The sequence below is a fragment of the Gobius niger genome (assembly GCF_951799975.1).
Source record: "Gobius niger genome assembly, chromosome: 8".
Classification (NCBI taxonomy): Eukaryota; Metazoa; Chordata; class Actinopteri; order Gobiiformes; family Gobiidae; genus Gobius; species Gobius niger.
In genome coordinates, this window is record NC_136859.1 from 33,861,682 (window position 1) to 33,887,997 (window position 26,316).

Sequence of the window (26,316 nt, forward strand, 5' to 3'; positions counted from 1 at the left end):
GAATTCTGCTGAAAACATGACGTTACAAGGGGCTGCTGCTGCGGCCTGTATTCTTTCTGTGCTGTTTCATGACAACAGACCTTACCCTGGAGTGTCCTCGAGGCCACTGTGATGGAAAGTAAAGGCACCATGCTGACCAATCATACAGAAACACACAGAAATGTAAAAAAAAAAAAAAAATCCACATAAAAAGTTGCATATAGCACCTTTTAAGGATGCCCTTACACAGCTCAGAAAGTGTTTGTAGTGCAGTTTGTTTCCGTCATGCAAACACTACTATAAGGGGAACAATGGTGCTGCTGTGTAAGTCACTGTCATGATTACATGATTTCATGACGGCTGACAGTAGATTGCAACAGAAGTTTGGAAATCTCTCGTAGCCTTTGGCCTCGTCTAGTCCAAAACTCCACAGGGGAGCATCCCAAACGGGCTTATTATGGTTCCTATTATAATGCACTAGGCCATAAGGCCAGCAGGGGTGTTAGGGCACAGACCTCCCCAACGGAGGATTTATTAATAAAGTGAACATCCTTGATAATAATTTGCACTTTTGCAATTGCAATTGTCCAAAGAATATATTTAGCTTTGTTTAAAAAAAAAAGAAGAAGAGTTGCAGAAATCATGGTTATTATAATTGGAATATGATGGTGCACACTTTAAAGTGTTGTCCTTTTTGTGAGTAATACTTAAAGTAGTTGATAAACAATAATGACAATCCAAGGCTCTGCCAGATTTTGAAATGTCTTTTTTTAAAGTAAACCCATGAGGGGTTCAGTTGCTGCACAAAACAAAGATTTGTAGCATCAAGCAAACAGCAGAATAGTTGTGAATGTGTTCTCTGAATTGTTTGGGCGCATACCACCCGACCCTGATCACACTGTGGAAAAGCGCTCAGCTCCTTAACTGCCATAGGAGTCGTTTAAAGTCACGATCACGCGTCATTGAGGATCTTTCCAAATGAGATTTTTTTCCCCTCTCCTGCTGCCGAAACATGAAATGAAGCAGGAAATGAAAAAGTCCGAGATAAGCCCTTTTTCTGGATCATCTGAACGCTCACGGAGGCGATCGCCAGTCACACATTTAATTTAAGCTTTGTGCGCCGAGAACGCCGCCGCTTCCATCAGCACGTTTGATTAGGAGCTGAAATTGGCTCTCCTCATCGGCACAGTAAAGAAGCGACACGACCCCCTCCGCCCCCCAATCCCATCGCCAGAACTTCTCCCAAAATAACCAGCGTTTGACCTTGTTAGTCGAAGAAGTCCAGTCGCATCCGGCTGTCACTGCTCTCGGCCCCGGCTAATTTTAAACCCGGGAGGGGGTCATTGATAGTTTATAAACACCGCCCCGCTCTCTCGGACTCCTCCTTATGCATGCACTCTGTTCTCCGGCGATAGGAATTATTGCTGATTTTTATTCCCCACGCTTTGCATATCTGCGGGGTTAAATCGGCATCTTTCTTTCCGCTTGGAATATGCCGCCTTTTTTGGGGTCTATTTATACCTGCCCGCGAGTGTCTGGCAAATGGGTTAGTCTACGCTTGCCCTATCGTTTGGGATACACATGCAAATATTTTGGTTGAGACATGGCAAGATAAGCCTTGGTCATTTTCCTTCATTTCTCAGAACTCCGGGCAGTCCTCCATGGACGCGTTGGTTATTTTTAAAGCAGTCTTGGGGGAGGGGGTGGGTCAGATAGTTTGGTGGAGGCAGTTAGTGTCATTTGAGCCCTAACTAGGCTGAGGTCCAGTTCCCCCACCGCACTGAAAGTATGTCACTTTCTCCGTGTGTTGACTCAGGCCTGCAGCTGTGAGTGGGAGGCGCCCCCCGAGTTAGCACGCACAAATGTCAATAGTCACCGCAACATTTACTTTTCATTTAGACAGTTAAGTGCGGTTACATTTTTGAGCTATGAACGCGGGGCCTGGGGGCACCGTTGACTCCACGAGCCGTTTATGACTGCGATGTCTCGGCTTCTACATCACTACATCCGTAAACCTTTGTGTGTCCCCAGATACAGTATGAGGTAAACATTATGGCTTTTGCTCTCAACAACTGGATGTATTCGTGAAAATGTCTGATGCTCATTATACATGATGGAAAATGTTTGTCTGCATTTACAGTTTTGTTACGCAATTTTACGATTATCCAGCTCCACATTTATTTAGGATTGCAGTTTTGATATGAACATAAAGGGACTTTCTCGTATTTGCAAAAATCCCAGCGTACTTTTGATACCTTAAAATGATTCAATGACTGTGTAGAGTTAGAGGCATTTTTATCTTCCTTCCATCCATCCATCCATCCATCCATCCATCCATCCATCCATCCATCCATCTTGCACTTTATTATACTTTTTTTTTTTCATATTTGCTTAAACCTACATTGTTTTGGTGTATGTTAATGAACTTTTTAATTTCAACACTTTGTCAGGTGGCATTTGATGTATAACTTTTGGACACAGTTGCATGTTTTTTCACAATACTTACTGTATTACAATATGTATTGTATCGGCCATTAAGTGTAGAGTTTTTAAATCTAAATAGAGCCTTCAACATTGCAAATTGAGTGGCCAATCATTGACTTGCTGTTGCTGTGATGGAATGCTAGCTGCCTTGATACACGTATTGTATCATGACCAAGGTTTATTGGTCAGGCTCAAAAACTAAAACGTGTACTACTTGTTATATCCTTATACCATATGACCTAAGATGTTGCTGTAGTGCTTTTTTTCCCCCTTTTTCTTTTCTTTAAACCACAACAAGCACATCCTACAAACATTACCTGAAAAAGAATCACAGTAAATATATTTTGTTTCACCCCATGGCTCACTTATGTGTGCTAGATGTTTGACTTTGCTGATTTTAAAACCAAAAAGCATGAGTTTACTTCTTTGTAAGGTGGGGGAGCTGTTAAAGTAAGTGGATTTACAATGAACAGGAACTATAGAGGATTCCAAAACCATGGGAAAAACCATCAATCAATCATTTCTAGGCAGACGAGGATGCTCTTCGGATGGAGGGCAGAATGTTGGCATCTCCCCAAAAGGAGAAACAAAGAATATCTGTCCTAAGACTAATTTGTTTCTTGTTTCTTTGGAAAGAAACTATTTTTGCAAAACAAAAGAACCCCAAATCCCATCTGAGTGTTTACTGTAAATCTTTAAAACAGTGTGTAGGTGCATCAGTGCAGCAGCAGTTTGCCGAAAGTCAATTTTCCTCCTAAAAATACGCGGGCAGGCTGCAGTCCAAAACATTGATTTGGATGAGTCAAATGTGTTCCTTGAAGCACAGTCTCTCAGGCAGTCATTTTAATTTTAACCATAATTGTGCATCCCCGTGGGTGTGCCTGGAGAAATTCCAATTCCGACTTTCGTTGTAACTTCAAAACATGGTTATCAATCTCCCGAGAGCGAGACTCGCATCCGACGGGAAGACGAGCGCGCAATGAGGCTACCCTGTCTGCTACGGCGGTCTTAAAGGGCCTTCTTAGGGACAGATCCTAGTGAAGGATGACAAGAGAGCAGCTTCCAGTAAACAAATTACAAGTTGTCATTAAAACGGTGAAAGAAATTGCCACCACTCTGACAGATGTAGAACACCGCGCTGCATAATTTGGGACTTTTTGATGGGACTATTAAAAGAATAAGAAATGTGTCTCGGATACGAATTACAATGTGGGATCTTCAACTTGAGTGAGAGTAGTGTTGGTTTGTACTGGATGGGATTTTTGGATTCTGACTTTATTGAAATGATCTTGCACGTTTTCCACTTTGCTAACACAGGGGTCTTTTTGGATCTGAAGCCAATTCTTCCCGAAAATACTAAATTCCTATCCGCGAAGAGCCTGAACCAATTTGAATGACCCGCAGGGGAAGGTCCAAAGAGCCATGTGTGGCTATTAAACCATAGGCTGCAGATGCAACTAGGCATGGGAACCTCTGGGTAACTCACGATTCAATTGGATAGCAATACGACAATGATGATATGCCAATACTGCAATCAAATCGATATATTGCACAAAATAACAATTGCAATAAATAAGTGATTCTTAACCTTTTTTCATGGTTCTCCTTTGTTTTCATGCACCTCGTTCCTCTTTTAATTGTTTGTTTGAAATTGAGTGAATTGAAATAGCCATGACTCGTGATTCGGTTCGGGCCACAGTGCAGGACCCACAGTTCGGTGCATTTTTGATTTTTGGTTAATCATTAGACTGTATTTATAATCTCAAAATAACTCTGCAGGTCATGTGCTCGTTAAGTGATATGTTTCAGTTTCGCGTTCCATACCGAGCAGCGTGTTTGATTTGAGGCTCGTGTTTGGGCTGTTCCTGGAAGACTTTCTTCTTGCACTTTTTTGGAGACAAAGCTTTTGAGGCGGATTATGTCCAGGATTGGATCTTGCGCATTTGTCTGCGCCTCTGGATCTATCATTCACTGCAGCCCGGTCATCTTCAGGACTCTGAGAAACCATTACAAAGACATTTTACGTGTTTTTAAGGATGTAAGTGTACTGGTATGGAGTGTCTACAGCCTTCAGTTTAGCAGTAAGTGATAATGACATATATTCACCCTGTTTGGATGCGCACACACACGTCATAGATCTTAAATATTAAACATAAGAAATAATGACTAAAACTTGCACCGTCACTTTGGCATGATGCGTCTTGTCAGCATTGTTACACCCCTCTGTATTAATGTAACAGTGCATGATCAACGTGCTTAAAATTGTAGTGCTGCTGATCGGTATCGTATCGTGCCGCAAAATATCGCGATACATCACAAAAACGATATATTGTTACTCATGCCCATGCTGCTTACAAGTGGGTAAACCAACAGTGTGAGACTGGCTGACCTTATTTTCTCCAAGTGTGGCTTGTGTCCAAAGCAAATACAGTACCATCAACCGACTTATAGCATCCACAAGGTGAAGCGACTGGGTTTGCGTCGCGATCACTCCATTCAAACATCATTGGGTTGTTTTTTTTGCACGGCTTTTTCCACTCGTTGACGTCATAAATCTGTGCTATTTTTTGCAGGCCTTTTACAAATCGAACACTAAGGGTGGGGAAAAAAAACACTGACACTGTGATGAACCATTTTTGGAAAGGTTTGAAAAGTCGAAATCAAAGCGATACCGCCTCAAATCAAAGCTCTTGTGCTGCTTCCCCCCGACAAGTCTAATGGAAATCACGAGTCATTTAACCAGCGCAGGCCCCCTACCACGGTTCGGCAAGCTCCCCCGCCGCTCTCTCCACACTCTTGTCCCCGGCACAAGAGTGTGGAGATGAAATGCAATCTGTCCGCCGCGAGGTCAACGTCCACCATTCACCGCGCAGATCCTTTTTAATTAGGCCGTGTTATTCTAATTAACCGGCCCTGCGCGACATCCGTAGCCATTTGTCAGCGGATCCATCCCCGGCTTTTGTTTTTATTCTATTTCCACAGGTCCCAACCCGCAAACTGCCGAAATGTATGGCTACACTTTAGATTAGCATGATAATACCCCTCAGAGAGATGGGGAAGGTGCCCGAAAAGAGCTATTTGGCAGAAGTGCTCATCGGAAAGTTGCAAAGGCCAGTGCCCATTATCACACTGAATGCAGCATCAGTTAAACTAACAGCTTGGATTCTCGCGTTTATCTCCCAGCGCACCGACCGGCACTCGGGCACGGCGCACAATGGCAAATTATGGGTTATGTTTTTGCTCTTAAGACGCGGATCCTTTTCCCCCGGTGTAATTACGCTATGCTAATTCCGCCCGGCCCCCCCCCTCCTCACCGCCAAACGAGGAGACCTGCCAACTGTCTGAATGTCACCAACTGTGCTTACAAGCGACTGGAGGGATTGCTTCAAAACAGACTGCGTAATGGCCAAGTGGAAATGGTAGTCATTTGTGAGCTGCTTTTTCTCTTGTCAGACCGACGCACCTGGTTAATGGGATTCACAGATGAGCTGTTGCTGCACGGACACAGTCGGACTAAGCGTGGAGCTAGTACGGCCGCCAGTGAGGGACTTCAACATATCGAGGCAGGAAAATATTAGTGTTGTTCCAATACCATTTTTTTTCCCTTTCCGATCTGATACCGATACCAGAATCAAGGTACTTGCCGATCCCGAGTACCAATTTGAAATGCAATGTTGGAGTGAAATGTCATTTTTGGCTAAATATTTACTCAGACCTACTTATATTATTATACTTTCACCCATCTCCTCCATTATTGGGAAACGGTGAGACTGGGAATATGCTACTGTTGTATTTTTGTATTCAAACATGGAGCCTACCATGTTTTTTTGCAAGAATTGCAAAGAAAACTTTAATAGCACCTTATACTGAACTTATGAGGCCAGACTGAAGATGTAGAGTAGGGTTTAGAGCAGGCAAAAGGCAAACAATAGATTTACAAAATTAGCATGCGTTTTGAACTGCATTGTTATCATGCACTTACCACATGTTGTCGTCTTCAGCCAGCTAGAAGCTAGGCTATCGCTAACAAGCTGAAAGTTGTAAATCTGGCGTCGGGGCAGAGAAACTTTTGCAACACTCACCACTCAAATGTAGCTACAATCCATCAGAAAATGATTCCTGTTCATCCTGACTCAAAATAATGTCCTTGGAGGAATTTTTAGTCCAGTTTGTTACAGCAGCAACTTGTGACTCGTGCATCTCTGTCGGGTCCAAGTGTCAGCTCCACTTTGTAAAAAAGACACTTTCTTTCGGAGACATTTTCTTGTGAATTTAGGCTGGAGTTTCTTTATTTTTAGGAGCCGACAGCCTTCGTTTTTCACTCACTGTCGTGCTCATGCCTCGATTCTATTGCTGTCTGCAACTTGTCATGAAAGCAGCGAACAAGAATTGACATCCGGCCTGATGACAACATTCGCAGAGCGGGTCTAGTCTGCCCGTTTTACATGTCATAGTGTCGCATTATTATAAATGTAATACTGGTATCGGATCGGTGGTTTGGTTTGTGTACTCGCCGATTCCGATACCTCAATATAGTGCAGAATCGGCGTGAAATCGAACAGTGACTAAAAGTAAATTGCTGCTTTTCAGGGAAACATACAATAAGCGAAGTGCAAACATAATATGTGGTATCTGTTGACAATATTTCATCATTATTGCATAGGAAAAAATATAGTTTACAGTCATGTTGATTTGAAATGTCCCACGCAATGACACAAAACCAGTGGTTACCAGTTATTGTCAATCGTTTGATAAAGTAAGTAATTAATCGATAAATGAAATTGAGCAGAATGTGCATCCCTAGTCAGGGTGTCCATTCGCACTTACAGATTTATGAACAATATTTGACAGAAATGTATTTATGCATAGTATATGTTTCATGTCATTGAATTCAGTGCATAAAAAACAATTATTTATCAAACAATGGGTCAATATAGTAATTGTAACAGGCCTTGGGTAAATGAGGGATGTTGCTTTGTGTGGTTCTATCCTCATTACCCAGAGAATACTACCCATATTTCCTCGCTAACATCCTTTGTACTGATTAAGTTTTGAGTTATGGTTACTCATAGCTACCATCAAGGAAAAAATGTCAAATGTAGGTTGACTTTATAAATGTGATGGTTTGGTGACACCAGTTGTTAATTCACATAACGGTCCACTTTACCCCTGAGAATGCGTTTCTGTGTTGCTAAGCTGCAAGTTTGTTCTGAATTGCCACCAGCGAGTCTGAGACTGGGCCACAGTTCAGTTTGTTTGCATTGACTTGGTGATAAATTATACACAGCTAAGCTCATTCAGTGTTTGTTCTGCGTGAAAAGAGACGCTGTCCTTCGCTTCGCCTCGCCGTAATCTAAACACGTCGGTCCGTTTTTGTAGTCGGACTGGGCTCGGGGTCGGGTTTTCAAAGCGTGTCCGTGTCCCTCTGTGGAGGAGGCTGTAAAGCGGCGCCACGGACCATGATGCAAACGCCGGAGTTTAGTGGAGTTTTTGGAGCCCTGCAATGTCAACTTTTTATTTTCTACGTCTGCAAAACTGTGTTCTCCTCGAGCACAAATATAGGCTCTGAGTGCAGGAGGAGCGGTGATGACATGCTGATCTGACACTTGATAGTTTGGGGGTAAAGCTTAGGCATTGACCAGTGTTTTGTTTGAGCCAGCTATCGACTCGGGCCACTGTAGAAGCCTAAAATGGACATATTTCCCACTATTTGAGTGCAGATTAGTACACTCACGGCTTTGGAACTGCTGGAGTTTAAAACTTCACTGCTACTGCATGAGAAAATGAAAAGCGCCAGTTTGGAATAATAGCTTTGAGAAGACAATCGTAATGGTGCCGGTTGTGGTGACTTTAAGCAGTAATTAGTTGATCTAAAATGCCGGAGGAGGCTGTTGTGTGGGGAGTATTGTTTTATTTAAATCACTTGTTTGTTGTGTTCAAGGTAATGCCAGCGGGGAACTGAATAATAATAACTTCACCTGAATTGGCCATGACTTTTTTTTTTGTACAATGGTCTGTGAGATGGCTTTACAATATGGGCTCTTATTGTAGCAGTTACTGTCATATTTTGAATGATTGAACTAAAGTCAATTCTCAATGTTAGCTGCCATGAAAAGAGCAGATCCTGGTGTACAACAAAGGTAGAGAAATTAACTACTGTCGACTGGACTGGGTTATTTTAAGTTGAAGGCATTTCGCTTCTACCTTCAAGCGTCAAAATGTAAGACTGCTTTCATTATGACTACATGAGCAAAATGTCCGGAACTTTTCTACTCATGTTTTAATGGTGTTGGATACCACCATTAAATACACCGATCCAGCTTTTTTGCTTCCAATGCCGATACTGGGGATTTGAATATACCGATATTCTGTATTAACCAGTACCAGAGACTTTCTTAAAAGTGGCTTGTTGTGAGTGAAACAGTGAATGGTCATTTTTTCTCCATAGTGTGATCAATACAGGCTTGTCTTTTCTTGCAAACAAGAGGTTACATATCAATGATGAAATCTATAAATAAACTCTAATGGAAAAACTGAATGTTTTTTCCATTGGTAAGGACCAATGGACTCTTCTACACTAAATATCCTTGGCTATATGAGGTTATTAGGTTACATGAATATAAACTACTCACATAAGTGATCTGATCATTAAACAAATTGCACATTACAAATAAGTTATATCAGTTATTCTTTAACAGCATTTCATAAACTAAACAAACATGTCCATGTTCACTGGGATTTACTTGATGAAAGTTGTTTTTAAAAATGATGAGTCAAACAGTTATCTGTTCAGTGTGGGATAGTCATTACCCGATACCGTATTTCATTCAGGATCGGCTCCGATATTCGGTACCAGTATAGGATTGTTGCGTTCTTAGATTTCCACTGTAATTCGATTGGGTCAATGGATTGATTGATTGTTTTTTCCGAGTTCAATGTACGATATATGACTATTTTTTTTTATTTTATCATGCAGTCATGACATACTAACATACTTTCATATACATAATACTGTACATAAGCTCGAAAAGGAGTGGGAAGTATACCTTATAAATTCCCACCCCTGTTAATATTGTATTTTCGTTAATGTTGTTGGAGCCAGTAGCTGGGCAATGCACAACAACCTGATGGCAACAGTCAGCACAATGATCCAGCCAATCCCAGCTGCAGCAGGACGACAACGCAACGACACACCAGCAACACACCAAAGCCGCCGAGCCAGTGACGCACAAACCTCCCTCCAACAAGAGACAGGACGCCACTGTCAGTCAGTATGACCACAAATACAATTTGTTGGTCTGAGAAGTCCGATATGTTTTTAAATTTGTTTTACTTTTTTTCTGTTGTTGTTTTTTCCTTCTTTCTTTATAGCACAATTCCAGTAATGCACAATGGCTTGTAGTGTTCAACCAATTATGGGTACAATACTTGAATTTGAGTTTTCCAACCAAATGTGCCAATCACTTTAATTTTCCTTCGGTTTTCCGTCTCGTGGCACCATATCAATGTAATGGTAGAGAGATACAGCGCCCCCTGCACAACAACCTCACTACGTCACCGGCATGCCACCACCCACACCCAGGATCTGTTGGACTGGCACGTTTTGTACATTAAGGCCCCATGGAGACCAAATAATCTTTGGTGTTTGCAAACAATATTGTGCTGCGTAAATGGGATTTTGACCATTTTAGTAATTGCTCCCATTCAAATGGCACTTAATTGTGCAGGCTTAAATTTGATGTTGTCCTGACACTGCCAATACTTTTACATCTGTACTGTTTATCTGCCTAAAGTTCAACGATCTGTTTTTAATCATGTGGAGACACGCAGCAGCCATGTCTACACCAACAAAATGATCAGCTAAAATCACATCAGCCACTCCTTTTTTTAAATTGACCGTAATTCACTTTTGGCTGCCCTGACCACAGCTCACTCCATGCTGCTGTTGCGCCTCCGCAGCCGGGTCACGCGCGGGTCGTCCCACCTTGAGCTGCTCTGCTGAATTTACCGCCCTCAAGGTGGACCGGATCAACCACCCCCCCCCCCCCCCCCCCCCCTGCCACCCTCCTCCCCCATCACCACCTCCTGGACACGAGGACTACATTAGCATCAGACATGCAGCCAGGACACACAAACCTCTGTCGGGCTGCCTCAAGACGACCCAGCCGGGGGTCAAGGGTCAGGGGTCATGCAGCGGATATCGGCTGGCGGGGTCAAACCACTTACCTCCCGCCCCCCTGTGGAGTAAAGCAATACGGTACAAAGGAAGGGACTGGGACCTCCGAGCGATTACAGGAACGACCTTCACTGAAACAGGACACTGGCCACATGTTTCCCCTTTGATAGAGCAGGAGGGCAACACAAGTCTGTCTGCCACATGACGGGTCAAACACGCCAGAAAAGTCAATGTCCGAATGTATCGCAGCGTTTTGTGAAATGATTCACGACTGAACACAGAACGCTGTGAACATGTAGTAAAATGCATGTAATCCTGGCTGTCCTCACCGAACATCTGAAAATAATTTGAGTGTGAACACTATGGACACAATATTCATATTGGCTAAAGATATTGAATTCTTTAGTACTTCAGACCTACAAGAATTCTCTTCCATGCCAAAAAGACTCATGGTTAAAGTCTGTTTTATTACCCAATAAAGAAAGAAAAGAGAAGTTAAGAATAGGAGTGTGACAATATATCGATTTTCCGATACATCGCGATATTTTGCAGTACAATACGATACCGATGCTTTTTTTTACGATATCGATGATATCATGCATGTTAATGAGCAGAGTCATGCATATTAATGAGGCAGCAGTGCTCCACTGTTTTCACAGTCAATAGAGGCCAATAATGATCAAGAATTCAGTCAGGACAGCAGGGGGCAGCACTACAGTTGTAAGCACTTGGACCAAACACTGTCACACAAATAAATTACTTAATCATATAAAGAAGATTAATCTGGGGTTGATTTTTTCCTTTTAAAATAGGACCGTGGTTTCTTGTTTATTTAGTTGTAAATGAAGTCACTGACAGTTCTATACACCCATTTTCAGTGTGTAAGTCAGGGATCATTTATAAAAGTGGTTCAAAGCACATGAAAAGAAATGTAAATGATGAATAATATGCAGTATGTTCAAATGAAGATTATAAGTAGCATGTTTTTTTTATCGTGATGTAGCATAGATTAGTTTTGTGCAATATATCGATTATGGCAGTATTGGCGTATCGTGAGATAATCGTTGTCGTAAGCCATGTATCGTATCGAATCGTGAGCTACCCAGAGGTTCCCACCCCTAGTTAAGAAGTATACTTTTTTTTTTACTCTTTATGCAGTACTATACAAATCTCCGCTCCTAATGACCAGCCTTCACTTGTGTACATTTTAAAGTTTATTCCCAATAATATCCAGTTTTGTGTGTGCGTGCTTCTGTTTATTGCTAACATTTTGAAAAATAAAATTCCCAAATGTCCAAAATAACTTAGGATCTGTATCATGCTATTTTAACCATCCCAAAGTTAAGTATAGGCATTTATATGATATATTATACCTCTACCACTATGGAATACTATTTTTTGTGAGAAATAGAAATATTTTCTGGGGGTATTTTGCAAACCTGGAATACAAGACGCTTCCATTCAGTTAACTCCGCCCCCTCTCTCCGAGCGGATCTGCCCATGCAATATTAGCAGTAAAATAAATATAAATATCACAGCAATAAGTGAAGTTACTTCACGGTGCAGTTATAAGGAGTTGACATCTGCAACACAGCTTCATAAATGGCTAACACACAAGCTAACACACACGCTAACACACACAAGCTAACACGCGTTTTGATTCACCACCGCTCTGTCCTGGCCTCTCCATCACATTGGGGACTCGCGTTGGTTATAAAAGTTAATCCACTTTGATTCTGGTGAAGGTTCACCAAACATCCATCAAGAGACAGTCACAGAAAAACACTATTTTGATGATAGTCGCTGAATCCCGGAAAGAAATTCCAACTTCTGGCAAGTGTCCTCTTCTTTAGGAAGGTAGAAGAAAGTCCTGTACCTCTCGTAGCCAAATGTGCTTTTCTCCGCGACATTATCGTTTGGTAAGAAAAAAGAACAGGTGTGTCCAGAGTAGGTTAGAAAGAGCTCCTTCTTCACATTCTTCAGTGCAAACATGACATCTGTTCAGACGCTCAGGGGGTGCGTTTGTTTTGTGTTTGTTTTCAGCCCTGACCTGGAAGCGCTTCCTTTTTTTTTTTTTTTTTTGTAAAGCTGTTTTATAAATTAAAACCAGGCCGTAGGACATTACATTACAGACGTCGGGCTCTTCCTGTTTGACACTATGACGTAAAAAATGTCAGAGAGCAGGATTCAGGAGGATTGCTGAGAACTGCTTGAATGAAGCCAGAAACCACTCTGGGGGTATTTTTGATAAGGAAATAGCATAACAACATGGCTAAAAGCTCCAAAAAGTCGATTTTGCATGATATAGGCCTGTGTAAGAAGTGTAAAAAGTGAAAACTCCAATGACATAATTACTTTGAGCTCTTCTTTGCGAAGCCCGATCACAGCTGGCAGTCGCGACCCCTCGCTCACCAAATCACTTCCTCTTGACGTCTCGGAGATGTCTCCACAACCTCCCCAGACAGCGTGACAGCTAAATCGTCTGGAAGTGGCGAAGTCACCGTTTTACATCTCTTTAAGATCTCCTTGGTATCAGACAGGTCTCAGAGACATTGCAGAGATGTCACAGAAACGGCTCCCAGGTTTGCGGACGACAAAATGTGTCCACAGCTGCTGAGAATCTTGTTTTTTTGTTTTTCCTTTTACTTGACCTGCCTTCTACACTTGTGCCTCCTGCAGTGTTGTCAGTCTGCCCGCATAGTCCTCGCGGTGAAGCTGCCGGATGCTGTGGGGAGCTGAGCAGTGGTCGGTGGTCGCGTTCGCTGGGGGATAATGACTGACTAAATCTCTTGTGTTGTTGATTAATCAAAGCGTCGCTGGGATGGCATTAGCAGAGAGCTGGAGAATCTGTGCGTGGGAGGCATCGAGCGGTCTCCACGCGAACCCACCCAGCCTGCGGGCCAATCAAAGCCAAATCAAAATGCTAATTGATGGTTCCTGATGAATACGATTGTCTGTCTAATCATCCACCGTCTCCAAGGACAAATCTCCTCCTAAACTAGTGCTTTTTTTTTGTATTTTATAGTTTTAAGGCGCCATATTATGTGAATGTGACTTCTTCTTTTAATGAGGATTTTGTTTTTGGTCCCATAGGCATTATTTGACAAAACTGCATAGGGAGAAGCGTTCAGCAGATCGTGGGAACCAGGGCTCAAACTCAACTTCAATCACTATCAGCTGAAACTGACTTTTTTGGCTGTTTAATTGTGTTTCATGTTGCTTCTAGGTCAAAACAATTTCGGGAAAGCGATTAATTATAAGTTTTCTGTTTTTAAAATGAGTCATTTATACAGAGGCACAAACTATTGAAGGGAGAATAATAATATGTTCAGCTGATCTAATACAAGAGTCGTGTGAGTTTCATAACATCCACGGAGTTGACCCCAAACGTGCATACATTACATTTTATCTCGTGCATTTCATAGTATGCAAGCTGCATGCATTCCCCATACGGAGCACGACTAATAATAACAGCATGTCAAGATCTTTTCACATACAGTTGACATTTGAAACAGCTTATTCCTTCCCAAGTTGCATCTGCGTCCTCTCTTGTGCTTCACTGATCTCTTTGGAGGAGAAAAACTGACCCCAGAGCAGCAAATGTACAGCACAGCGATGATGCCGGAGATTGCCGATCATGTTGGTTGTGTTTCCGGAGAGGTGCGGTGCACTTGTGAGGCAATGCTTGCACACAGTTTTATTTGTATTCACCACTATCTTCCCCCCGGTCATTATATCGATAGCAAACCCCAAATCCTGATCTGTGTGACTTTGCTCTCCCGTTGTTGCTCGCCATGGCCGTCTCTTGTCTGCTAGCAGCTGGTGCTACAAACAAACGGCACTCTACCAAGCAGGACGCAGGAGACGGGGCGGCATGTGGGGAGGAGTTTCTCACAGGCCGTATTGAACAAATTGATACAATATCAAAACTTATCGCATCCCAATAAGGTAAAGGTAAATCTCTCCTCAGCTACTTCACTCGATTTGAGCCATTTTGTAGGTGCAATAATCACTTTTTTTTTGTTTTTGTTTTCACCATAATATGATAGTATGATTATGTTTTCTAAAATGTCAAAGTATTGTTAAAAAAATCTTATTCAGGTTCTGAATTTGAATACTGTTCTAAGACTGGAAGCTGGGCATCCACGTGTCGAGATGTAATCAGTGTTGGAGCAGCGCAGGTTGCGAGTTCATGGTTGTTGCAGACTTGTACCAGGAGCATCTGGTCAGGCAGCGCACAGGCCTCAGGCTGGCCTCATTTCACCCTCCTCCTCCTCCTCCTCCTCCACAAAACATGGCTTACACAGAGAGAAAGTAGTTCTGTGTTTTGTCAGCAGTTATGAGGCGGGGGCTCTATGGAAGCACCGGGTCAGATAATCATTTGTCCTTTTCCATTTTCTTCTCTGGAGTTTGACCTGAGCCGACCGATGTGTTAAAACCCACTTCACCTACAGAAGGAAGAGGCAGTTTTTTTTCTTTTCTTTTTTCTTTTTTGGAGTGTTTGCAGATTCGGGCTCCCCCTGTGGCTGCTCCGAGGCAGAAATAAAACCTGCCTTTGCTGCTACTCTTCCATAAACGGTGACTTTTGTGCTTATCTAAGCTTGTTCCAGCTGATTTACACTGATCACAGTGCAGTCCGGCTGATGCACTAAGAGACGCAGAGCAAATAACTTGTTCAAAGGCCAAGTTTAATGACGGCACTTGGAGTGCTTTGGTGTATGGGAACTGGAGGATAATGATAACGTGATGGGATTTTGACTTGGAAAGGTTTGAGTTAGTTTTCCGTGGGAAAAGTTTTTGATGAAAAGCAGTTAAAGTGATGTCTTAAATTGAGTATTGCGGCTTTTTGGAAGATTAACTGTGCACACAAGTTGTACTCTCTGAGATTTGCAAAAGTAAATCAATCGAATCTGTCCGCTCACGCTGAAGACTGTGAGTTTGTATTTAACTCCACAAATCTTAATGGTTTTTATCCATTCTGAAAGTTTAGGGATTTTTAAGTTTTTACTTTGTTTTACGAGCTTCTTTCATTTGCTGGCTTTAAAGATTTTTTTTCTTTTTCAAATCTTTATTTATTAGGGACACAAATCTAATTGAAGGCCTTTTAAGGTGAACATATTACATAGTAATAATTATTGACTGTATTGCAATATCTATCGGATCGGCCCGAGTATTGTGATACATATTGGATCGTGACAAAAGTAGATCATTCCAGCCCAATTATTTGTACAGCGAAGGCCAATGAGGGTGCGAGACTTGAGACTCTTTATCAGGAGCACAACACTACAATATTCACCTCTAATACTAAAGGGTTTAGATATGAGGGAGACTTTAAAGAGTTAAATTTTAAAAGTCAATTTTCTGGGCGACATAATAAGAAAAGCTTCCTGTTCTGATTTTCAGAACTGAAAGAGTTATTAGCTCTTACTTCTGGTCTCTCTTACGTTGTGCGTATTTGCAGCTCGCCTCGACACTGAACTTGGAAGTGAGGAATCAATTGAACCCAATAACCCCCACTGCGCTCTGACAACCAAACATAAAAAGTCCTTAATTTAAAATCTCACATCGAGATTCCAACCATCTTTTCCAGAAGAGTAACCAGGTTAATGGATTTGGAGAATGACAAAGAGCCGGTATTTGCTTGTCAAGATGTAATTTATATTTAACTCCTATTTCATCTGCGCTCCAAACCCCCGCGGAGATTACGTTGCAGAATCGACGTTGATTGGTTTTCACGCATGTGTGAAACAATATCCGGCGTTGCTCTTGGGAGAGCGCGCTGTCATTAAAAGCTGACATATTACCAATCACGCAAGAGTTGTTATAACACGGTGATTTTGATTTTTTTTTTTAATTTTCCTCCCCTCGATGTATAGATTTCCCTGAAGCAGATTGGCCAGGCAGATTGGGAGCTGCCTCCATCCAAGAACAAACCACATTTTCAACATGTGTTTTCCGCATTACTATGTAAAGAAGACAGCATCGTGTTTTGGCACTTTGTTGCCGTGGAACTGGACTGACAACTGATGTAAAAGCACTAACGTCTCCTTTCTCATTCCCGCAGGTCTTATTGATCCGCTGTCTAAACCGGTGTGCGAGCCTGTCAGCCGCGCGCCCCGTGGAGCGCTTTATTGAGACAACGGCTGCTCCAGGTATGTCATGCTTCTTTGATTCTGAAATGTGCTCTCACAGGCTTCATTGGACTTACTTTAATCAGACGTGAGCAGAATGGACAAAATATTTGCGAAAGATCTAGGGTTACGTGGAACCCCGATTTGTTTTTTTAAGATGGGAAGCTTGTTGATGAACTGGCCGGTCACGGTTATCGCGGAGCTTTTTAATCGTTCGTGTACAGCCAGTGTCAGCACTAGGGGTGGACCATATCGTATCGCATATTGTTATCGTGATATATATTTTTTTAATATCGTTGTGGACACGTAGGGCTGGGTGATATGATGATACTAGACCGTCTTACGATCGCCGCTGCTCTGCATAGATCGCAGCGTGTGTTTGTTTATTTACCTGGCTGGCACGCACTTGTGCGAAGAAGCAAATGTGTCCTTCATCCTTACCCTACGAACTGCTTCCGGTTTGCCTTTTACACAATAAAAGTCACTGAATGTTGGCGCTTCAGTTAGACTCTTATTGTGAAAGGGTCAGACAGTGACAGGAAGTCACATCACAGCAGTTTGGTCATAAGAGACTTCTCAGCAACGGACAACAACAACAAACCTTTACTACTTTTATTGTCTAGAGTTTTATTGTGTTTTTTAATGTATAGAGTTAGTTCTAAGTCTACTTTTGCTGTGTCGATTGTCACAAAGTGTAATAAATTAGTATATTCATTCATTCGTTTTTTTTTCAGTGTGTAATTTAAGTTATTTTTGTTACTATAAACAAAAATTAGGATAAAATCGAAATCGGGAGTTTATAATTCAAAAATTGTGATATTCTATTTTTGTCATATCACCCACCCAGCTCCATCAGACCAGCACACTGACTGTAGAAAATGGAGACAGGTGCTTAAAAAGTAAAATGAAATGAGGGATGTAAACTGCTTGATTAGATCAATTAGTACCCTGTTAAAAAATAAAAATAAATACTGAATTGTGATATTGAATTTAGGCTGTATCGCCCTGCCCTAATCAGCACCTGGTTTGACATTTGGAGGAGTCAATTGTGTAAATAATACTGTTGTCTGTTGTTTGTTTGAGCTCAGGTTTATGTTAAAAAATATATATATTAGTAAAAGCCATATTTATTAGAAAAGAACAATCATTATTATACTTTGTTTATTTGGCAGGGACTGTACAAGAAACCATTGCCACCAACTAGGTTACCCATGTTAAGCTCGTAAGGCTTAATTTGCAGCCTCTGTCTGTGGTTCGGCTTTTTAAGTTAAAGAGAGTACAAAGATTGAAAACAGGTTAGTGAAAGGCATCATGCAGTACAAAGATAACAAGAAAAAAGATACGCCATATCTGGACACTTCACGTCCCAAGTCCATACAGTTCAGTGCTCGCGCTGTTGGTTTTCCCCTTGCCACATAATTTGATTTTATCTCCAGTCCTGATGGATTATTAGTAGACGAAGCTGATCAACAGTCAGAGGACATCTCGTAGTACGCCATGCAGATCTGTTGAACTTTCTGTCAGACCTGTAGCCTTGAGTATCAGTCCGTGCGTGAGTGGCCTAGTGTTTTGCGTGGACAGCAGAGGACAGGGCTGTGCAGGGGCGATGACGAAGCGCCTCTTGGGACAGTAGTTGTGGGCAGATGGCTGGGCAGATGCAGGTCTGCTGTGACCTTGGAACCATGGAAATGTTGCACCAAGCCAAAGCTTCTCTATAAACAGAATGGAGAGCACATCAGTATAGACATATCAGGAGGACTTTGGCTCAGGCAGTGGTGTGTCTGTAAACTTTCATATGGCTGGTTGGGAGGAGAAATGGGAATCTTGGTGCCTCTTTATTGAAGTAGCCAACAGACTTTCAAGCTTCAATTAGGTTTTTGGTAAATCAATCATACATTTACGTTGAAAAGTTGAAAAAGGGTCAGAAGAGGAAGTCCGCAGGCATCACATCTAGCAAATTCCTCTTTTCGTATACTTTACACACTGCACCAGTTGTTTTTACAGAGGTTTGGTATGTAAAGTGTTGGCAACCAGCAGAAATGATCAATCCTCCACTGATCTCAAGACTTTTTAACCCACACAGTGAAAAGATAAAACCGACTGGTGCCTTACTGACACCGTTTCTTCACACAACTCCACACAACATGAGTTAATGTTGTTTGGCCACGTTGCATAACTATTGATGGAAAGAGAGCCACCAGCAGCCACTGTCTCCGGGGCTTTACTCAGCAAAGCAGAGCTGAGACGCTGGCCCGGGCGCGGCTCGCAGAGGGTGGGATGCGCGGCTGCCGAGTGGAGAGGTGTCAGCCGTATAATTGGGGTGAGGAGATCTCCGGGGTGGATAGAGGGAAGCTTTATTAAGACCGCTCCAGCCTGATGTGCTCGCATGGACGCCCAGCTCTCCTCACACACAGCCACGACGCCGGCCCTGTACTCCCATTTGCACTGGAGACTGTGCAACAACAAAAGGATGAAGGGCAAAGTCCTCCAGCTCCACTCGCGCCGCCATAAGACAAAAGAGCCCATTACTAAAAGCACTGATGGCCGTGCTTCACTCCTGAGATGGCTCTGTTTCTTTCCCGAGGCTTGTTGTTTCACTCTCCTCTGGATGAGAACACTGCTGCTACTGCTACCATCCAGTTGAATCATTTTCACAAGACTATATTCACTTTCAAGCATTAAAAGTTGTATCTGCAAAGTTCTTTAAAAAGATAAAGTGCCTTCATTGAAGGGCCTATAAAAGCACCCATTTTGGAAATGTATATTGAACAGCGTTAAATTGTACATGAAGACATCTACACTGTAAATGATCATCCTATCAGGTTATGTCTTTGACGCTTGCAGAGGAAAGTGCTCTGAATCTATACCATTAGTATTAAAGGTACTCTAAGGAATCCAGTTTGCATTCCCATCAAGTGCCGCTAGATGCGCCACCATGTGCGCCACACTCGCAAACAGCGACACACTTGCCTCACCCCCACATACCCCTCGCACCATGTAAACACAAACACGTGAACAAGAGATCGCAAATGTTTGAAGCAGAAGACACAGCAACAGTTAGCGGCTAATAGTTTAGCATAATGATAGAAATGCACAAAAAGATGGTGAACTGACAAACAACATCTGACCGACCTGCTCTGATGCAGCTGAAATCCTCGTGACATGTCTGTTTATTAATCCAATATCTACATATCTACAGGCTGTCGGGTCTTTTTCCTCCTCATGATCACAGCAAAGCAGAGCAGCACCGGGGGAGAGGCTGGCGGGATCTTCACTGTAGACTCGGCCCTTGCGTGACGTGTAGCTCGCGCTACGAGATTTCTAAAATTCTTCTTACGAAAGAATAACCCAGCGTTACCCAAGGAGGAATATCTAGCCACACTAGTCTAGTGTTGAAAAAATTGAAACCAGGCGTTAAAGTTGTTTTTAAGGCGTCTAAACTCCAATGCTTTTCAATGGGGAACTAGCGGCGATACAGAGGTACTACAGCAATGGCGGAGCAATGGCGGAGCAATGGCTCCCAGTGTCGTGGTCATAAAGCAGAGCAGCCAGCGGCCATTGCTCACATGTGAAAGAAAAGTCAATGACTTTGCGTATTTCCGCATTACGATGTTGTGCTTCGCATTAATATCCTACATAAGAGCTCTGCTTTTTTCCATTTTCTAATTTAGATCTTTTTTCTGTGAATATGAGGCCACAATTCATCAAATAACGAGTAGGCTGATCAGAAACCTGAAAAGCACAGAAGCTGATCCCAGTGCCACGATCTGCCTGCCTGTTGTTTAACCTACATCCTGCTTTGAGTAGGCCTTTTACACGCCGCCTCGAAAAGGAGAGAGATACAGACTCTCATTCATGTGTAGAGATGGAAACAGGGTCTGTAGGACTATGGTTGGATTTTTGGCCACGATTCTTAAAGACTGTTACAGTTTATGGGAAATATTTAACAATTAACAATTAACAATTAGCGGAGAGCCGTGTGATCGCCACCCCTGGTCTAAGGACTCAAGGACTCAGTCTTAGTTTTTAGATCATGCACATACTATGCTGAATGAAACAGCAGAAGTAAATGAATTACAGCTGGCCTGTGGTTCGGATTAGTGTTGGAGGCTTTGGCGAAAGCCCAATATTCTCGCCCTTATTTTCCTAACGGTGTGAGATGTGGTTGTTGCTTGTCTTAAACCCATGGTGTTGATTTAGTGTCCCAGAGGTGGTGAGCTGGAGCAGGGGGTGGCTCTACAAAGTGAGCGGCCTCCTCGGAGCGGCTGTAAATTGGGTGAGAGGAGGTGTGGAGAAGAGGCTGGAGGTGTGTTTTCTACTTCCTCAGTAGCTTGTTAATCCCTCCTGCTCTGGTTGGAGGTAGGCACACACTGCCCTCACAGAATGGCTGTTACTGGAGCTCCTGCCTTCTTCTGTCCCCTTTCCACTGGCTCCTGCGGTGCTGGGCTAATCCTCAGGCTGGTCATGGTGGGGAGATTGTGGCGTGTTCAAAGCCTCGTGCTGGCTGAACTTCAAAGTTCAGGGATAGGGGGGGTTGACGAGGTGAAAGAAATGAGGTCCAGCGTAAGTAAAAAGTCCCAGGGGCTCACCTCGGCGTATGTGCCATTCCTCTGGGGAGAGTTCTGCTCTCATGGGAGAGCGGTGTTGATTGGACGAGCTGCACCAACTGAGCCTGTGGCCCTGTCAGTGTGAGACTGCACTTTCTTATGCTGTAGCCCGCAGTGGGAGCTCATACATTTACTGACTTGTTATAGTGGCATGTTAAATTTAGCAAAAGCAAGCACATTTTTACTCACACTTCTGTTGCCTATTTTTCATCACTCATTCCCATCTATCTAATAAGGGGTTCTGAACTGGTAGGGAAGCTGCAAGAGATTGTAATTACTGTACTCTTTGGATACAAAAGTACTACTACTATTAGTCAAGGATGTCATTGCTGCAATTATTGCAAGTTTCCTTTGTATCAAGCCTTTGAGTATGTGTTTGTGATGTCTGTGTATCACAGGATAACAGTTTAACATCATAAGGTCTCCATTATGACCTTAAACGCTGATGTTAAAGTTCCAAAATATTATTTTTATTATTCAGTTCACAGTGTACATTTGGGAAAGATCCAAATATGAGCTGCTAAACCAAACAAATCACTTGCCTATGCACATGTTTGTAACGGTCTAAACTACAGCAAACTACAGCAATGTGTATCTATTGGAATTCATTCAATATTTTTAGGCTAACAGGTAGAGGTCAACCAATATAGCGGCTGGCTGATATATCAGGCCGATATCTGGGAATTTCTCTATCAGCTATTGGCCGATCCAATGCGGATATCGATATCGCCAGAACCGAAAGTGATTTCCCATTTTTTGCACTGGAAATGGCTCAGTCAGGGCTTTATTATGAGCCCATCACACAACTTCTTAGGCCTCAAGGGGACTGAGAAAAAACACAATGAAATGCATGTTTTATTATTTTATTCATTGACATATTTGATAAATGATCAATCATCTCGTTTACGGCTGTGTTGATGTCACACTAGAGAAAAGAGGACTATTCACTTTTTCACATGAAGTGCTCCAAAATTTTGGTCAAAAATATCGACATCAGCCAGTTAAAATCCCTAAAAAAATCTGCATTGGCATTGGCCTTAGAAAAACCCATATCGGTCGACCTCTACTTACAGGCTTTGACACCCAACAGGAAATTGGGATGGGAACCCTTGATGCTGAGGTCTGAACAGTGTTCTGCCTTAAGTGCAGCAGCCTTAACCACTTGCCTGTATTCCTGCTTGAGACATGTTTATTTTTGTCGTTAAATATATTAGTTGATTTGACATATATTTATTATAAACCACTTTGATATATTGTACTTAACTAAAGTTACATATTATTCCATCATGTATATAACCTACAGGAACAAGTTATTTCACTGCTACACAGCACATTACATTGTACTAAATTTGTAGCAATAATGTACCATTTATTAGTAGCAGACTTTAAATGTGATGACTGGTGTAAAGTTATAAAGAGCCTTAGGGCTGTTGGCTTTCATAACCTCACTCCAGTCCAAATATTCCAGGGCTGCTTTCTTGGATAGACTGGAGATTTGATTCTGCTTTGGGTTTTCAAGTTTAGTGTCAGATTTATCACAAAAGTTCACATAACTATGGCAACTGTATTATTATCCCCAACCAAAGCACGTTGGCAGGTGTGATCTTTATTGTGTTCCAGTGTGAAGCAGGTGCCGTCCTTCATGCAGAAAAGCCAATCAGTTAGCCTCCGATTGACTTCCTGACACCCCAGTGCTGTTCTGTGAACACATCCGGCTGTGTCCTCGTCGGGGCAGGCGAGGGACGGCTGCATCGAGCCTCCAGCCTGTGGTTAAAAGAGCAGTATTGACACGGCATGTGGTTATTGACCGGAGATGGCGGTATAACGCACACAGGCCAGTCTGTTTAGTCATATCGATGGATGTGCTGGAGGGCCGTACTTGTTGTTCTGCTCAGAGACAGACCTCGCGCAAAAGACATTGAACTTATCGGCCAGCGGCACACCAAAATTGGCTTTGAGCTATGGATGATGATGTATTATGGCATTATACTCATATTTTCTATATTTGGATATGTCTTAATACTGTCAAAGGTACAGTGCTTTATTGATCTGTACTTAGATGGTCCTATGAGCCAGCATGTATTGTTCTACTACTACTACTACTACTCTCAATCAGCCCAGGTTCAGCTTATGGTGTACTTTGTTGTCCCCATGGAAAAATATCCCCCTAGCTTACATTGAACCCATCTTTTTGACCATTAATGTGAGACAAGGCACACTAACCACGCCGCCACAGTTTGCTACATGTTACAATTTCAATTGGACAAGGGATCAGTTTAGTGAAAAACGTCTAATGAAATGTGACCATGTGCTTGAAAAACTTCATCAAATCAATAAACCCAGTGGCAGAATTGAAAAGTTGTCATTAGTTTTATTGCTTTCCTGTCATAAAAGTATAACCATGCACTTTCTTAGCTTCCAAAATCTTGCTGAAATAAGCCTTTACCTACGATTCCGCGTACTTGCTCCATCTGATAGTCGCTAATTCCGACAGTAAATGGCGTGTTTACATAATATCCCCTGCCTTTGCACATTGTTTGACTTAATGTCTCGGACGCGGCTCGCTCTCTCACTCCCACTTCTGAAAGGATTTTGCGGAGGCGGTTCATTTGTGAACATATTACCTTCAAGTTTGTTATTTTATCATCACCAGAATCCTGCTGAGACTGCACTTTCTTCGCATTATCTGATGCGCTGCTCATTTCTCGATGGAGAAGTTCCCCGGGCGGGGCATTAAGGGAGATTGCTGTATTAATTGCTTATGTGTGCTTTGTAATAGGTAATTGGAGGCTCCTGTAGCGTGGATGCGCTCTGCTTAAGGTTAATGGAATTTATTATGGGAACAAAACAGATGCCGAGTTCGACGATGCTTTGTTCGAACCCAAATGTCTTCCTTATTGTTGAATTGCTTTTATACTGACGTTTCAAAGCCGCTCTGAAATTGTCTTAAGAACTGGTATTAACAGTAAAGCCTAACAAGTGGCGAGGCTTAATTGAAAAGGCTACACAATCTAGTTTTGATTAAAGGGGGTTTGTGCATTTCAAACTTGGTCATTTCCACCACCGCATCGGTCCCCAAACTTTCTGGAGCCGTGTCCCCCCTGAAGTATCTGTTGACCTGTCGCGTACCCCCAATTTGACACGATTGAAAACGCTGTGAATATAGAGTGCCGAATACAATATATTTTTAATCCTTTATTTCAATGAACACAAGCAAGTTATCCATATTTGAACAATTTTGGCTTGTTTGGGTGATAGGCTATTAAGAATGTGTTTGCCTAATTAAATAGCTGAGTATTTTGCCTTGTTCCAGTTAAACAGCTCATTAGGGCTGTGCAATTAATCGAAATTCGATTACAATTTCGATTACAACAGTAAACGATTACAAAATTAGCATAATCAAGAAGAGGAAGAGACGAGGTGGAGCTGACCAGTGCAGGACACCACGCTCTGAGACGGGGACAAGCCCAGGAGGCGGTGCACCGTTTCAGATGATCAGTGGAGACAGAGGGCAGCTACAGTTTCTCCATCCTCCAGGTCATTCGGGTGGAGTGGCTGAAGGACAACGAGATCATGGACCCGGCCGAGGACAGGAACTTCTACATCACCGTGGACACAACCTGATCATCAAGCAGGCGCGTCTGTCCGACACGGCCAACTACACCTGTGTGGCCAAGAACATCGTGGCCAAGCGCAAGAGCTCCACCGCCGTGGTCATCTTCTACGGATTTCCCATCAACCAGTGCTCCTCATGTGACCAAAACAGTGAAGATGGCGGCCGCAACACAACGATCTTTCACCAAAGAAAAAAAAGAGTGGAAAAAGAGTGGTGCGCACTGAATGGGTGCTGCTGCCGGATGCTCTCTCATTGAATGCAATTTCTCCATCTGTGAGATCAATAAAGTATCATCTTATCTTAATCGCAAAACATTGATTACAATTTTTTTATGTATTTTTTTCAACAACAAAAAATTCAAATTTATTTTTAATTTTTTTTCTTTGGCCATTTTTTATTTTTTTGCAAAGCAGACTTGCGTTATTTCAGGCCACTGGGATTATTTTCCCTTCGCTTTTCACGTGCCATGGCTTATGCTTTTGACTGACATAAAAACAAACAGTGCTGTGTGATGATGTCATCAGGCCGCACTGCTCAGTTTAATTGCGCAGGTGTGAGGGCTGGCCAGCAGGGGGCAGGTGTGAAACAGGGACCTCTCTTTAATCAAGGCGTACTTGAAATCATTTGTACTTTTTTGACTGTCCAGAAAACATAGTGTAGTGTAGTGTTTTGATTAATAAATAAAATAAAGATATTCTTTTTTTTTTAAAGGCAACAAATAATTGTTTGAATAATCGTGATTTCAATTATGACAAAAATAATTGTGATTATTATTTTTTCAATAATCGAGCAGCCCTACAGCTCATCCTGAACATCAGACAGTGGTTGGGACAGTGGTCTGCATTTTTCTCACGGTTACTGCTGGTAGCTATACAGATCCGAATGCATTGATTTAAGCTCTCAATAATGTGAAGGAGCTTGGCAGGTATAAATGAAATGTATGTGACAGACATGAGGAGGGGAACAACACGGCTCCTTGGATCAGAATGAGAGGAAAACACCTGTTCCAAATTGACATTTCCTCTCTTTTTATTAAGAGTTAAGACAACTCGATCAAACTTTGGCGCTGCTGTAGTAGCGAGGGCTGACCAATGGCCGTGGGTAGCACAGGTTTGTGACCACCATGCAGGGGGCCATTACTCCATCGAGCGGAGCTGCAGAAAAAGCTAGTTCTGCACGAGCAACTGTAAAGCTTGGTTTCCAATAATGTTAAATTTTCTACAGCTAGATATTGCTCCTGTGATAACGCTGGGTTAGGTATGAGTTATGAAACCAGGTGGGTTTTAGTAAGGTACTTTTTGGAATTCTTGTATATTAATGAGG

The 26,316-nt window shown here is 42.4% G+C and overlaps 1 protein-coding gene across 2 annotated transcripts in view; it reads left to right on the plus strand.

The window, feature by feature from the left end:
* The window catches only part of sema6cb (semaphorin 6Cb), a 266,790-nt gene that overhangs the window by 15,595 nt on the left and 224,879 nt on the right, over positions 1-26,316 (plus strand). For both annotated transcript variants that reach the window (XM_079561863.1, XM_079561864.1), the window contains exon 2: positions 16,704-16,791. The gene's annotated coding sequence lies outside the window, so the exon portion shown is untranslated. The remainder of the gene's footprint in view (positions 1-16,703; positions 16,792-26,316) is intronic.